Source organism: Lepeophtheirus salmonis, chromosome 5, assembly GCF_016086655.4.
Source record: "Lepeophtheirus salmonis chromosome 5, UVic_Lsal_1.4, whole genome shotgun sequence".
Taxonomy (NCBI): Eukaryota; Metazoa; Arthropoda; class Copepoda; order Siphonostomatoida; family Caligidae; genus Lepeophtheirus; species Lepeophtheirus salmonis.
This window is the reverse complement of record NC_052135.2, coordinates 59,373,578-59,387,852: the sequence shown is the minus strand read 5'-3', so window position 1 is coordinate 59,387,852 and position 14,275 is coordinate 59,373,578. Positions and strand designations below refer to the sequence as shown.

The 14,275-nt window shown below is 30.6% G+C and overlaps 1 protein-coding gene across 1 annotated transcript in view; it reads right to left on the bottom strand.

Annotated features, from left to right (window-relative positions):
* LOC121117429 (NADPH oxidase 5) overlaps positions 1-13,346 on the bottom strand; it is a 96,848-nt gene extending 83,502 nt beyond the window's left edge. The window contains exon 1 of the mRNA XM_040711863.2: positions 13,217-13,346. The gene's annotated coding sequence lies outside the window, so the exon portion shown is untranslated. The remainder of the gene's footprint in view (positions 1-13,216) is intronic.
* Between the last annotated feature and the right edge of the window lie 929 nt (positions 13,347-14,275).

The following is a 14,275-nucleotide window of genomic DNA, read 5'->3' as shown; positions in this document are numbered from 1 at the left end:
CTTCAACAAACTCAGTTCATATAATCATGGTTATAAATAGACTTTGTAGCCTTTCATCCCTGTTCTTGCTCTAAGGCACCGATTGAAATTAATTTAAAATGTATTCCATGTCAAAAGACTATTTTTATTACTTTGAAACGTACAAACAAATCCATTCACTCTGTGAAGCCTTTAATTTTTAGTTTTTAGGAACAATATAGAGTAACTCAAGAACTTGTCTCATTACTGGTAACATTATAAACGATGAAATCATTTAATTCACTGAGAATTTCGAATATGAGTTTAAGGAGTAGCTCTCATAATCATCGATTGCACGGGACTATGAGCAAATTTTTCTCATCTTTGCTTTATGAAAAAAAGAATTATCAAATTATGAATTTTGAGTCTCTAATGATTGAGAAATCCATAAGTAAAAAGATTCTTTGAATCCTCAATAATTAATGCTAGAATTTTTTAATGACTTAGAAAATAATAAGAAAATGAGATTTAGAAAATGTAATATGATAAATTAAGAGTTTACTTAGAAGTTAGAGCAAATATATGATATACACAAAAATATTTCAGTCTCTTGGGGAGACAAACATCCCTGCTAAGTTACAAAGATTTAAAAATCCCATAAAATCTTTGTCTATCATTTTTTTAATAGTCAAAATGGTGTCAACGTGCAAAATAATAAAAACTTGTATTCTGATATTATTCAAAGTAATCGATACTGTTGTTGATAACAGCTTGGATAGTGCCTCTGAAGTTTGCTATAACTTTCTTCACAGATTTTTCAATTGACAGTTTGACTGTGAAAACTAGCGACGAATTTTCCTTATGAGAGGCTCTGTTGGTAAATTATTCTAAATCTGGGCTACAGAGTCGTAGTCAGTGTCTTTTTGGGTCAAAATATAGTTGTAAAATTTGTACCGACTCCGGCTACAAAAATGATCATAATTTATGTGGAGATAAAACTTACTTATAGTTTAAGGCTTACATAGAATGGCCATAAAGTTTTTTTCTAAATGGTTATAAATTATATGTATTAAGTATTATTGATCTATGAAACTTGAAAGTTATATCATTTATAAGTTGTTTACTTCACAAATTTCAAACGTACTCTATAGTCTATTCAATCACAATTCCCAAACATCTCTATGTGAAGCCTAAGATATAGAGCATAGCCGCAGGCGATGCTAGTTCATTACTTAGTCTTGTGAATTGTCAATGTCCTTAGTGTTAAGTGCAACGTTGCAGTGAGGGGTTCTTTGTATTGATGATCCTCGGTTACGAGTGCACAACTTATGTTCATAAACTTATGAATGTATTAGCAATGGCTAGCTTTTGATCCATTTCATTTGTTGTTCATCTTGTCAAATATCTTATATTCCAAATATTTCCTTTATACCTGGCACACTTATTTATTACATATAGATAACTAATAATGACTCAATTGTACTTATATAGGCTATCAAATAAATTATTAAAAAAATGTGGGCTGGAGTCGATGAAATTCAAAATACTAGAGTCAAGAATTGGAGTAAGAGTCGGGCATTTTATACACCAACTCCACAGCCCTGCTCCAAATAGCAAAAGAAAAAAATAGTCTATTAAGTCAAGTTTGGGGTAGCAGCAAGGGAGCCAACAAGTTGTAATTCTTGTCTTTAACTGATATTTAGATATTTTCTATCATTATAACTTGCAAAAAGTCGTATATCTTTCTGAATGATTTTCTCTTATTTTTTCATGAACATTGGCTACTTAATCTTTGCCTCCCTCTCAATTACTCTTTGAAGGCTAATTGTGCTATAGAGAGCCATCTTGATGTTTTGGATTGTCGTCATGGGCTCCAATCAACTTAGAGATCTTGCAATTAACAATATGAATATTTGTATTAATAAAATCATCACTGTGGAGCTATCTCTATCATCGATACAATGGGTTCTACTACCATAAAGTTAATGCATTGATGGATGTAAAAATTAGACTAAAAATAGCTGTGTGTGTTTATGCTGTACTAATCCAATTAATCTTGTGCACACTACTTTAATCTGATCGTTCGGAAGACGTCAATTTTATATAAGTCCTCACTAGTTATAAATGGATAAGAATGAAGATTCTATAAGTATTGCTGGATAGTTTTTTCTTTCATTACGAGTCTCCACAAGGATATGTGTTATTGTCCTATAAATAATTACATGTCATGAATTTTTTTAAACATATTTACAAATGGTGTAAAAGTCGAGGTATTGAGTCTCTTATTCATATATATGTATTATATTTATATGTTAGTGTTGGTTCTCGGTTCCACAACAAATTATTTTCGGTTCGGTTTTCTGCGACTTTTAATCGACCGATTTGGAGCGATAATTTGGTCCAAAAAGCAATTTCAGATTGTCAACCGAAATTTGATTTCATTCTCAAATCAAAGACAATTTTTTGGTTTCATTCTATGGACGGATATTCTCACTTTTCCTGATTTGTACAAATATGATTTATGGAACACATTCATCGTTTTTGTAGGTCGATGTGAACAATTACAAAACACAATTGACGTCATCAACAATTCATCCAGCAAATCGGTCTAGTCTAAATTTTAAATGAGACTAATCCAGATTGAATTTTTTGGTTTAGACTAATATAATTCAATTTTTTCAATCTTCATGTATATACCTATTTTTATAAGACCAAACTTTTCTTTAGGATTGATCTAGACCCAATTTTTTGTTCCAGATCAACCTAATTCATTTTTTTTTTGGTCTCCATATATAAACCAATTTTTTTCAGACTCTATCCATGGACTGATAATGTCACCACTCCTGATTTACGAGTTCTATAAATATGCTTTATGCAATACATTAAACATCATATGACGTTATTGTAAGTCGATGATAACAATTTAACTGACGTCACAGGGGCATCCACACGTGGTGGGCTAGAGGAGCTGTAGTCCCCCCCCCACCAAAAAAAAAAAAAAAGTTTGTTAATTTTTGTTTTTTTACTAGAAAATTTATTTTTTTGAAATTTAATTTAATTTTTGAAATTTTTTTACAAAAATGTTATTTTTCTGTGAAAAAATAAAGATTTTTGAAATTTTTCTGCGCAATATTTCAAATTAAATATTTGAATTTTTTTTCGCAAAAAAATTAATTTTTTTTGGCCAGCCGTGGATTTTTGAAAAAATTTCCTAAAAGTTGGATTTTATAATTTTTTTTCAGTTAACAATCATGCGTCATAGACATTTCATCTATAGAACCATTATATACCAAAATTAGAAACACCCATACGTTGTTTTTTTGTAAGACCTATACAGAGCAATTTTTCTTTGGGCCAATCAAGACCAAACTTTTATAAGAACGAATGATTTTGGCCCCCTAAAAATCATAACAGATTTTCAGACCGAAACCCAACACTAGTAAATAGTTCCTATGTTGGAGCCTTTTTTGATCTTTTTTGAAGGTTCTTTCTTTTGAATTGTTTAATGAAAAAAAAAAAAAAATGTACAAACATAATACACATAGGTACTGCAAAATAAATAAAAGATTAAAGTCGTGATTTCCATGTTGTTTGCTTACAATGTGTCGAAGATCCGAATACATATTTTTTTTTTTTTTTGTATTAATATTTTTAACCTCAAATATGTGTACATACATTTTATAGTCTCTAGCTACCTATGTATGTATTTAGGGACTCTCTCAGACTTGGACAAACACTTTTCCCATATACTTACGAATAATTTAAATTAGCCTGAGATTTTATTTAAACATGTATCCATGTTAATATAATCTATTGAAGGAGCCACTAAAAATTATTCAACACACGTGATATTCATCTTTTGCATTTCACCTTACCATTTATTAGATGCATATGAGACCTATCAGTCTTGAAAGACCAGTGAAGTTTAATATGTTTTAAATATATTTACACTCATTAAAAAAATGCAATCATTTTTTTACTCATTCGGATTTGCATGAAAATAAGAAGAAGAACAAATTAAAGTTTGAGATATGAGAAGAGGTTTTTACATATTTTGATTAAAACAGATTTCCCTTAAGATAAGTATCTGCTAGTGTTTAGACTCAGCTCAAGATTGATTTTCTTTTCGGTTCGGTCTTGATTAATTTTTTCACAACCGATTTGGACCGCTCAGACTACGATCTTGGACAGTAGACTGAAATGTAATCCTTTTCAAGTCGTGAACCGGTTTTTTCCCTCAATGTATAAACCAACTTTCCGTCTTATCCTTATGTGATGTTTGCAAAACATTAATCTTCATATGACGTCATTGCAGGTCAATGTTTGCAACTTTAAAACACAAATGACTCCTTAACAATAATTCTATATATTAAAGCCAATAAAAGGAATTAACATGCATGTATATAAATTATAAAATTTACTTATAACAAGTTTCACAATTTATACTTATTAATGTCGAGTTTTAGAGTTCTGCGTCGCGTTTGGGTCGTGTAAGGGCAAAATAAGAAGTTTTGAGTTGACTTAAGTTCATGTTTTTGAGAATTTCCACATATACAATGTGGTTTGCTTTTTTGTCTCAAATATGAACTATTCTATTGATAAGAAAAAAACGTCTGAAGTGGGATTTAACTCATTATTTTGGATTATAGTAAAAATACGGCTAATCATTACGTGAATGTTTCAAATTTTGATTATAATTCGCGTTCAATTAAAATTGAATTTCCTCGTAAAAAAGTTATGAACCTTAATAAAGACAAATTTTTTACGAGTTGAAGTAATACTCGATTTCAACACTGCTTAATAGTGTACAAGTTCAGATTGAGAATCCTAAGAGAGAGCTGATTTCAAGGTCATTGATTTCAGTTACAAAGAATCTGTTGGAATGACCCCATCTCACATATTATGTATATATATATATTATACTAAGGAGGAACACAGGTAGCCTATTCAGAATGGGTGAATGTATTTTCGGCTGCTCTAGGTATATAAAAATATATAATAATGGTAATAATGTTGAAAGGCCCCCTGCATTGAAATGTATGTTCCTAGGGTCCTACATATTACGTACTTAGATTCAGCTCTTAAATGAGATGCATTTATAACGTTTGAACAAACGTTGACTGTTAATAATGAAGATAATAATGTCTCTGATTCAATGCGTAATGGATGAGTCTCTTTGGATAGGATCAATGGAGGAGAAAATTGGATTACAGGAATATTCAATGAAAGAATGAAAAAAAAATGATGAACTTCCTTTATCAACGGTAAAGATGCAGTTATAAAATATGAAATGACTGATTTTAATACGTTTTTTCTTTCCTTCCTTATGCTAAGATGTGAACAGTATTGAACCAAAGTTCTTGCTACTGATATCTATGTATTACAGGATCGATTGTTCATGTCAAAAATTCAAAAGGGTTGTTAGGATAATGTGCCTTTAATCCATGGATACTTTATTTTAAATTCCTAATGCTAGTACTTTTCCAGAGTACTTTACAACCATACATTAAAATCTAAAACTTTATTAATTTCAAAGGGGTTGCCGCGTTTTCTCACACTGGACCAAAACATTAACACATCGACAATTCAGTGCGCTATTTGAAGCTGTTTAAGAAAAATAAAAAGGATTTTAATGCAGTGTTTTGTCACAATTGATGCAACATGGACTCACGCTGAAATAAAAAATAGTCAGCTGAGTTAACAGCATCAAGTGAAAGTCGTTTACAAAACTGGTCTTCCTAAAACGACTGTAACTTCGAAACTAACAATCAAAATAAAATGAACTCTTGATTCATACTGTTTGCAAGTTATAAGCAAGCGGAAATAGTACGTGTTTGTCAACAATGTTGCCATATTAGTGCCAAATCGAGAACTTATAACGTGTTATATGCTGGGCTCGACAGACATGTTAGCCCGTGGCTATTAAGCAACCATTCGGTCAAGTGCAGAGCTTAGTGTCGTACATTTAATACCACATATACATAGGTAATTTTGGGTTCAAATCAGTTGTATTTGAATTTGTCAGCGTCTCATACGTCGAATATAAATTCAAAACAAATATTAGTGTTGACTTTTAAGTAAAATATATTTTTGAAGACAAATTTCGCATTATTTCAGTTCCTGTGGAGTCCGGAAATGTTGTAACAACACTGACATTTCTAAGCGTACAGTACTCAGTATATTTCAACTCCAGAAACAAACTGATCTTTTGTACATATTTATTATAGAAATTTATGTCCTTGTTTCTGATTGGACAAATCGGCATTGTATATAGGTTTCCCTTTGAATCTAAGGCAATCAAATATCTCCCTACATATCACATGTACCTAGGTGTAATATATTTTGTGGTGTTGTGGGCTAGTAATTTTTTATAGGCCTATTGTAAAAAAGTGACTAGTCTTCATCGGTATTGGCTAATTTTAACAACAGTTGAGCATTAGTGAAAAAATGATTTTTTTAAATTTATATTTTATATATACCAATATGTTATCCCATATATTTGGAAAAGGCAGGGAACCCTCTTTGAATCCAGTCCGGGACAACAACATAGCAGTTGTTTAAGCACCAGAGCTGAGTAAGACGTTAGTTTGTCAGTTGAAGATGAAATTTGAGGCCTTTAAATGTGAATTTGTGGAAATAACAACCTGGAAAAAACGTCTCAAATGGCTTTATGTCAATTTTGACAGGTATATATTTATCGCTAAACTTTTGGCCTTCAAACTGGCGCAATCAGAACCTGATGGATTTTTGTTTGTGTTGGTGAGATCGAACAACAAACCAACCGAATCCCCTGAAACACCAAAGACTACCTTATCAGTCGGATCAACAAGAAATTCTAGGATTTGCAAAGAGACCAAGTGGTGAAGACCTGCTCACGTTTTCGGCCTCTTATAGAGATTATAATTTAGATGGGAGCTGATTTTATTAAATAAAATAAATCAAAATCCATCAAGATTTCAGAAACTGGTTTTCATTTTTTTAATTTCATAACTCGTCGGAGATAAAATATTTTCGCAGTACAGATAGTTTGTACACCCTATATAAGTAAAACTATTATTTACACAAGATATTACGATAATATTTTTAGTTTTTAGAGGGGAATAAACACTTTTTTGAAGTAATAAAGTGTTAATCAAACGAATTGATGGAACAAATATATTATTCAATAGCCTATTATTAATAAGAAAAAACATGGATTCTAAATAATTATGAATCAAATCAAATAGAATTTGATTAAAATTCTGCCAAGAACAAAAACAAAACATCCTGGTGATGATTGAATTAAGTAGAGATATAGTCATTTATTCAAAAAAACAAAACAAAAAAACTATCCATAGGTAGGAGTCTTCATATAAAAAAAAATATATATGATGAAACTCATTCAAATATCACATGGATGCCCCAGGGGTGAAACCCTCATTATACAAGCATTTGATTTAATATAACGGCCGAATGAATCTACATATTAAAATGGATAGAAAATAATTTAATGGTTATGTATATCGTAGTTGAAATGTATAAATCAATCGTTTTCTATAGCTACATAGAGAGAGGCTCACTTATTGTATGCAAGAAACAAAAATATGTACATTAGAGGGGGAAGGAGGAGCAACATATTTAATAATGGATCATAGACAGGATGCATCACATGCTGTGCTGGATTCTTCTTCTTATCCACACATCAATGCAACCTGCCAAAGTAGGGTCCTTAAACCATCTCATTCATTAATATACAGAGAGATATAATAAGGTGGATTTTTTATTTTTTTGGTTCTATTATCTTTTGGTCGTGAGGTATTTGAGGATTCATCAAGGGAAGACACACAACTGGCAACGTCCCTTCTTAGGTAGAGGAGGTGAACATGCTAATATCTCTTCACGCATTTCATGATGCAGGAAATATGTATTTAGGGCTCTGGTGAGAGGCTTTAATCTCAATTTTGAATGATTAGCCATCTTTCAGGCTTTTTGTAGAACATAGTCAAAATAAAACTGCAAGGGACCAATTATCTATGTATAATTCAACTTGCATAATGGGTAAGATAAAAATTATCCACAAATGAGCTTTAAGTTCATTCAACACGTTTTGAGTGAATATCCTTGATGGTTATATTCAAATTAGCAAACACATGGAAAAAACAACAACCATATTTATAAGTATGTCCAATGTAGAGTCTTTCTTTTTTCAAAATAATCAAGAGCAATAAACGTCAACGGATTGGATATAAGATATCTGCTTTTCAATTTCTATAGTTTTTTCCGGGAGGCGCGATATCTCATTCTAAAAAGCAAAATTAGGTGTTATGAAAGGGGAGCTGACAATGGGATTTGAGTACTCTGAAAGACAACCAGTTGTTATGGAAATAATGAGTCCTCCAAATGTCAAGTTAGATTATGCCTGGACTACGAAGCGGAAGGAAGTGCATAAGCTTCAAGGACTCTTGATCGATTTGAATTCATTATCATGATCACTTGGACAAGGACGAACGAAAGGGGTTCATGGATTAATTTGAAAGATATAGTCTTCCCAATGGATAGATCCGTTCCCTGATTCAAATGTATCATTATTCTTCTCTTGTAGTAGAATGATGACTCCTCAACTACCCAAAAATCCAAATACGACAGCTGATACCCTCTATCTTTGGAATCAGGGCTATCATATTACATTTATACTACCTCAGGTGTGGTTATCTAATAAAAAAATAAATGTTACTTTTAGAATTTGTCCCCCCTCCAAAAAAAAAAAAAAATGGACATGGCTTTGAAAAATAGATCCATCCGTTAAGGGGAAATCCATGGCAACAGGAATAAATCAAATGCTCTCAGAAAGAGTTTTATGCTGCATGTCAAATCTAAAGAATTGTATTGAAGAATTTGGTATGGAGTAACAAAAATAATGAATTGTGGTTCAATGGAGTGCAACTCTGGCCTTGAAGTTTTTGTGTGTTTTTTTGTTTTTGTTTTTTTCGTTATAATAAATGCTGAATAGCTTACATATACATAATATACAAAATTGTGTCCTGATTTTTGTATATTACTTATTTTTGTCGTCTTAACCACGAATAACTCACGGAAATTGTTACTCATTTGAAGAAGAATTAGGGAATTTGAGGAATATATTAAGACTTTTTTAACTTAGTAAAGGAAGACAATATAATATAGCTTTAAATTATACAAATATTGGTCGTTGTGCAAATCAAAGCTATAAATCAAGTGGGGAAAAAGCCACTTGATCAATATTTGACAAATATAGTTGGCTACACGACTACTTTTTCCCCGCTAGGGGAGTCAAATATTTAAAAATTATTTCCCTATAACTAACTATGCAATCGCCAAGAATGAACTCTATTAAATGATTTGACAAGGTGAATTATTTGCTTTGGAGAAAAAATTTCATACGTCATGAGGTAAAATGACCAAAAAATGATGAAGTAACGTCATCTGTAGTATTATAAAAAACGACATCTTGGGTTGGAAAAGGGATACCACTAAGACAAGGAATCTAAAAGGCGCGTATCGCCATTTTGTGCCTTACTATGAATATCTGTTTAATTACCTGTAATTCATATATTTTTATAAATCAGTGTCACTTTTATGAATATGTTTGTCTCACATACCAAGTGGCTCCTTGTAAATTAAAAAAATATGCATTTTAGATACTTTAGATGAGTAAAGTAGGCGGACCTCCCTTATTTGCAAGAAATGAATGTAAGTTTCATGTCAAGGTAATTAAAGAACAACGAAACAAAACATAAAAACAAACAAACACATAGATTCTTCTCTGGATGACTTAAGGGACTCATAAATATTATTTAGGTATCTCATTATTTAGTCAAACGGATAATTCAATTGGTGGAGTAAATATCTTTTGTTCTTGTTTGTTTTTATTCCTTTTTGTTTGAGCTCATGGCCTTTGTTTTGTTTTTTGCGAGGAAATATGAAAAATTAGACCATTTTTCAAATAGGCCACACGCACTAAGATATATGCAAATGAACGTGTAAGTTTTAGAAGAGTGCGTTTTCACTGACGTTATAAATTACACACTAATAAGGTGGGTACTTATAGTTGATATTTTCATGAAATAAAATAAACAAATTTAGAATAAATCCTCATTCAAATTAATCCAATGAAGAAAAAAAATTGCTTTGAATACTACTTGATACTAATGATAAACAGTGATAGTTAATTAAAATCAAAGTAACTGAAAATCACTATAAATAATGGCTAGATTTTTGTAAATTTTTTTTATCGATTAGAGACGAAAAAAGTATGATTAGAAGAAATATAGATCTATTGTAATAGTTACTTGATTGTCTACACCATGGAAATACTATTGTATATCGATATTCAACTAACATATTTTTAATACATATTAGGATCTGATTTGTTATTTAACTCAAGGGATATTTTTTTTAGTGTTATGCTAGGTCTTATGTAGGACGGAAGACGACAGTTCCATCCAGTTCCGTCTCAATCTGGTCTAGTTCAGTCCTTAATATAAGTCCTAAAACTTATACAGTTCTGTCTCCATGACGTCACTCAACGTTACTTCTCCTTTTTTAATCAGTTCTAGTAATGACAGTCCGAAGGACTGACAGTCTTAAAGACCTGCCCTAAAGTTGGACTCGACCGAATAAATAAGGCCTGACAAAACACTAACTTTTCCATAGATAGTAAGGAATAATTGTTTTATTTATTTGATCAAATTTTGACATCCAAATACGCAGTAAAAAATTCACTATTTCCTCAATATGAATTTAAATAAATTTTATTTTAGGTACTAAAAATGACCGTTTTCACATGAAGACACTTTACCATGGCGGTGGGATCAATCAGTGATTCAATACTCCTAAATAATATAATCTTTTATGGATACAAAGAGTATGTATTTTTTGAAAAAGAGAGGATATTTTCTTTGAGAAAATATAAAAATTAAATACCCATGCAACAAGCATTAGGGAGGGGGAGTAGAAAAGGGGCCAGGGGTACCTCATATTGCCTAGCATTGACGGTTAAGAAATAATGATATTTAGTGCTTTAAAGTATAACTTTATTGGAAGGGATTCTCAATAAAAATCCGTCAAAATGGAGGGGTAATAATATATGTAATTCCCTTCACCTCCTTCTCATTACGGTTTATTCCTATTGTTGTAAGAGATTACATATCTTTCATACAATGCTTATCCTTATAGTGCCTATGAATACACATAGTTATCAATGAACAAAGTCTAATGAGATAAGTTTATGGCTCTTTAAAAATTGTATAATGTAAAATAAGACTCAGAGGCTTATACAACATATATATTATACAATTAAAGATTTGGCTAACGAGTAACACAGATCTTTAAGACACAAATGGAAAATCCATTATTCTAATTTTCTATGAAAAAAATTATATAAATATGGTGTGGCTTGTAATTATATTTAAGCATGAATTATCATACTACAAATATTAAAGCATTTTTTTAAACTAAGTATGTTTCTCGGAATCAAAAATATTCCTTTATAGGTCTGTAGGTCTTTATAATCAGAGTTTCCATTGGAACTTTCAAATAAAATCACAAAAAAAAAAAAAATATGCAGGATAATAACTGATATATCATCATTTTCGGATAGAAATCTTAGACTCTTTTCTCCTCTATCAAATAATATTTAATGCAGAGGGCGCTGTTGTTATATTAGTAAAAAAATATTAATAATTTTGCCTTCCTTTCACATAAAAATAATTGTATTAATGACAATATAATACTTTACTCATCAGTGATGGTTTGTATACTACATTTTAAGAATCATACAACTCCGTTAATGTTCAATATAATTCGAAAAAATTCTACAAAATCATTAACAAATAACTCTTTTAACAAAAATGGTATTGATTATAGTTAGTTTATTTTAAATCAGTAGTAATAAATGAATCATTAACATTGATATTTTTGTATACTGAAGTGCACAGTTAAAATCAAATTTAATTTAAAATTCTTTGGAATATAGAGTATTGTCTTAAAATTTATAGTCTTTTTTGAAAATAAATAAATATCTAATACCTTTTTAAGTTTGATTTCAAAAAATAACACTGGATGAGAAGAATTTTCAATTGGATCTCTATGTGAGAAATATACTTAATTAAACTATAAGAGAAATTTTATATTTCATCATCACCATCCATTCTAAGATGGTTCCAGCTATTCCCTTAAACTATAATGAGATAAGATCTAACACATATGTATTGTATATTCAATTTGGCAGAGGCGTCTTAAGGGGAGGTGAGGGGGATGGTTAAAAGAGTTTTCATTTAATCGTTTATGAATGTATGTTATATTAATAATAATAATTGGTTTGTGTTTTTCGTTTTGACAAATTAAAAAATCAATTTCTCACTGTGGCTATCGTCCTAATCATCTTTAATTATTTCTACGCGAAAATAATAAATTCATTTAAATGCGTGTACCCTACATAACATACGTAGATTACCAAACTCTTGTTCGCATAAGTAAGTAATTTTCATAGAAATTAAAAATAATAATTCGTATTTGAAAATTCATGTAATTATCGTTACAATATGTATATTTAACAAAATAAATTGTGTAGAGTAGCTTCTCCTAGTAATTCTCTTGCTGCACAACCTTGAATTTTCAATACTAAACACACGTTTGTAATGGACAGTAGTTACTCCTTCAAGCAGTATTAATTTATTTATTAATATGTATTTTACAACTTTTTATATGTGGGGCGTCAATATAAAAACAATATTGAACAAAAATCAAGGAGGAGAAAAAACCAAATTATTTAGTTATTTTATCTATACATACATACACCCATTTATTTCACAGACAACTTTGAGTCGACTATTGTCCTATTATTCAATTTTTCGTGGATGAGGGTTGATCTTCAACCCTAGTTTAAAACCTCTATTTCATATAAGAAACTTATATTCCCCCCGATATATCCTTAAAAAACTATCAATTTATCATTCTATCATTGTGACGATAAATTTTGGCTACATTAAAAGCGCAATTTGCGATGCACCCGAAGGGTTAATAAGATAGAAATTGAGGATAATTTGTAGATAAATATAAATGCAGAGAAAAAATACAGTTTTGGTTCATTTCACCTGGTCTTTGTGCTGACGGGTTGACATATGTAATATTGTGTAAAAACTACAACCAAATCAATAAAAAGTAGGCGTCTGAATTTTTGCAAATAAAAGCTTTTGAGTTTTGTTAAACTGTTAGGGGCAAAATAAAATAAATTACTGACCTTTCATTATTGTTATTATTATTATTATTATGAGGATTGGCGGAACGGTTGTTCCGATACCGTGTACGGATTCGATGTTCACTTGACATGTTTTTTTATTTATTTGTACTTCACAATAACTCACAACTGTACATATGTCATTTAATATATTTATAGTTAATTAATAATTATTATTATTAATTGATAAATAAATAATAAATAACGTAGAAAAAATAATGTGTGGAGAGGATATCTCACTAAAAATATAGAGCTCAAGTGATTTATAAAAAACACAAAAATGGTAAAATATATTTATTATTTTTCATCCAAAAAAGTATTTTTTTTTTTTAAGTTTGACGCACGCGGAACGCCAACTAAGTATGTATGTATATATCAACATCACGTCCGTAATACATATCTTTTTTTTTTTTTTGCCGTCATTTCCGAGGTGTGTGTGTATGCAGTGCCGGAGGAGTGTGGCTCATGAATTGGAAGAAGAAGAATAGAAATTATAGGTATAACTATGGTATAAAGATATTTTTTAACCTCTCCTAAATATGAACATTATAGTGATCCCCATTTTTGAAATGAAAATGTACTTATAAAGATGCACATTAGAAGTAAAAAGGGCCAAGGATAGCTAAAATAGTTTTGGTATGACTCAAAGTCTTTCCAAAACTCACCAGGACCATTTTAGTATGAGCTTGCGTGAATATATTTATTTCGAATTAGCTCGGAACAAATTCCCTGTTCAGAATACTAGTGTTGGATCTGTCTTAGGACTGATTTTCTTATCAGTCTTTTTTTTATCGGTTCCATATTTTTTTTTACCATTATAGTACCTTGATCCTCCCGTCCTAGCTATCTATGTATTTTCTTCAGTCCTAGCTAGAAGAACATAAGGAATGACAGCTATATTAAAACATTCTAGCTATACACTTTTTACTTGAAAATTCATGTATCGTGGACGTCTTAACCTTGTATGTTAAACGCAACCTTTCCTCCTTAAAGAAACGGGAAAAGGGTCGAAATCCTCTAGTAGTTACCCAAATAAGTACATCATACCAACTGATACTTACA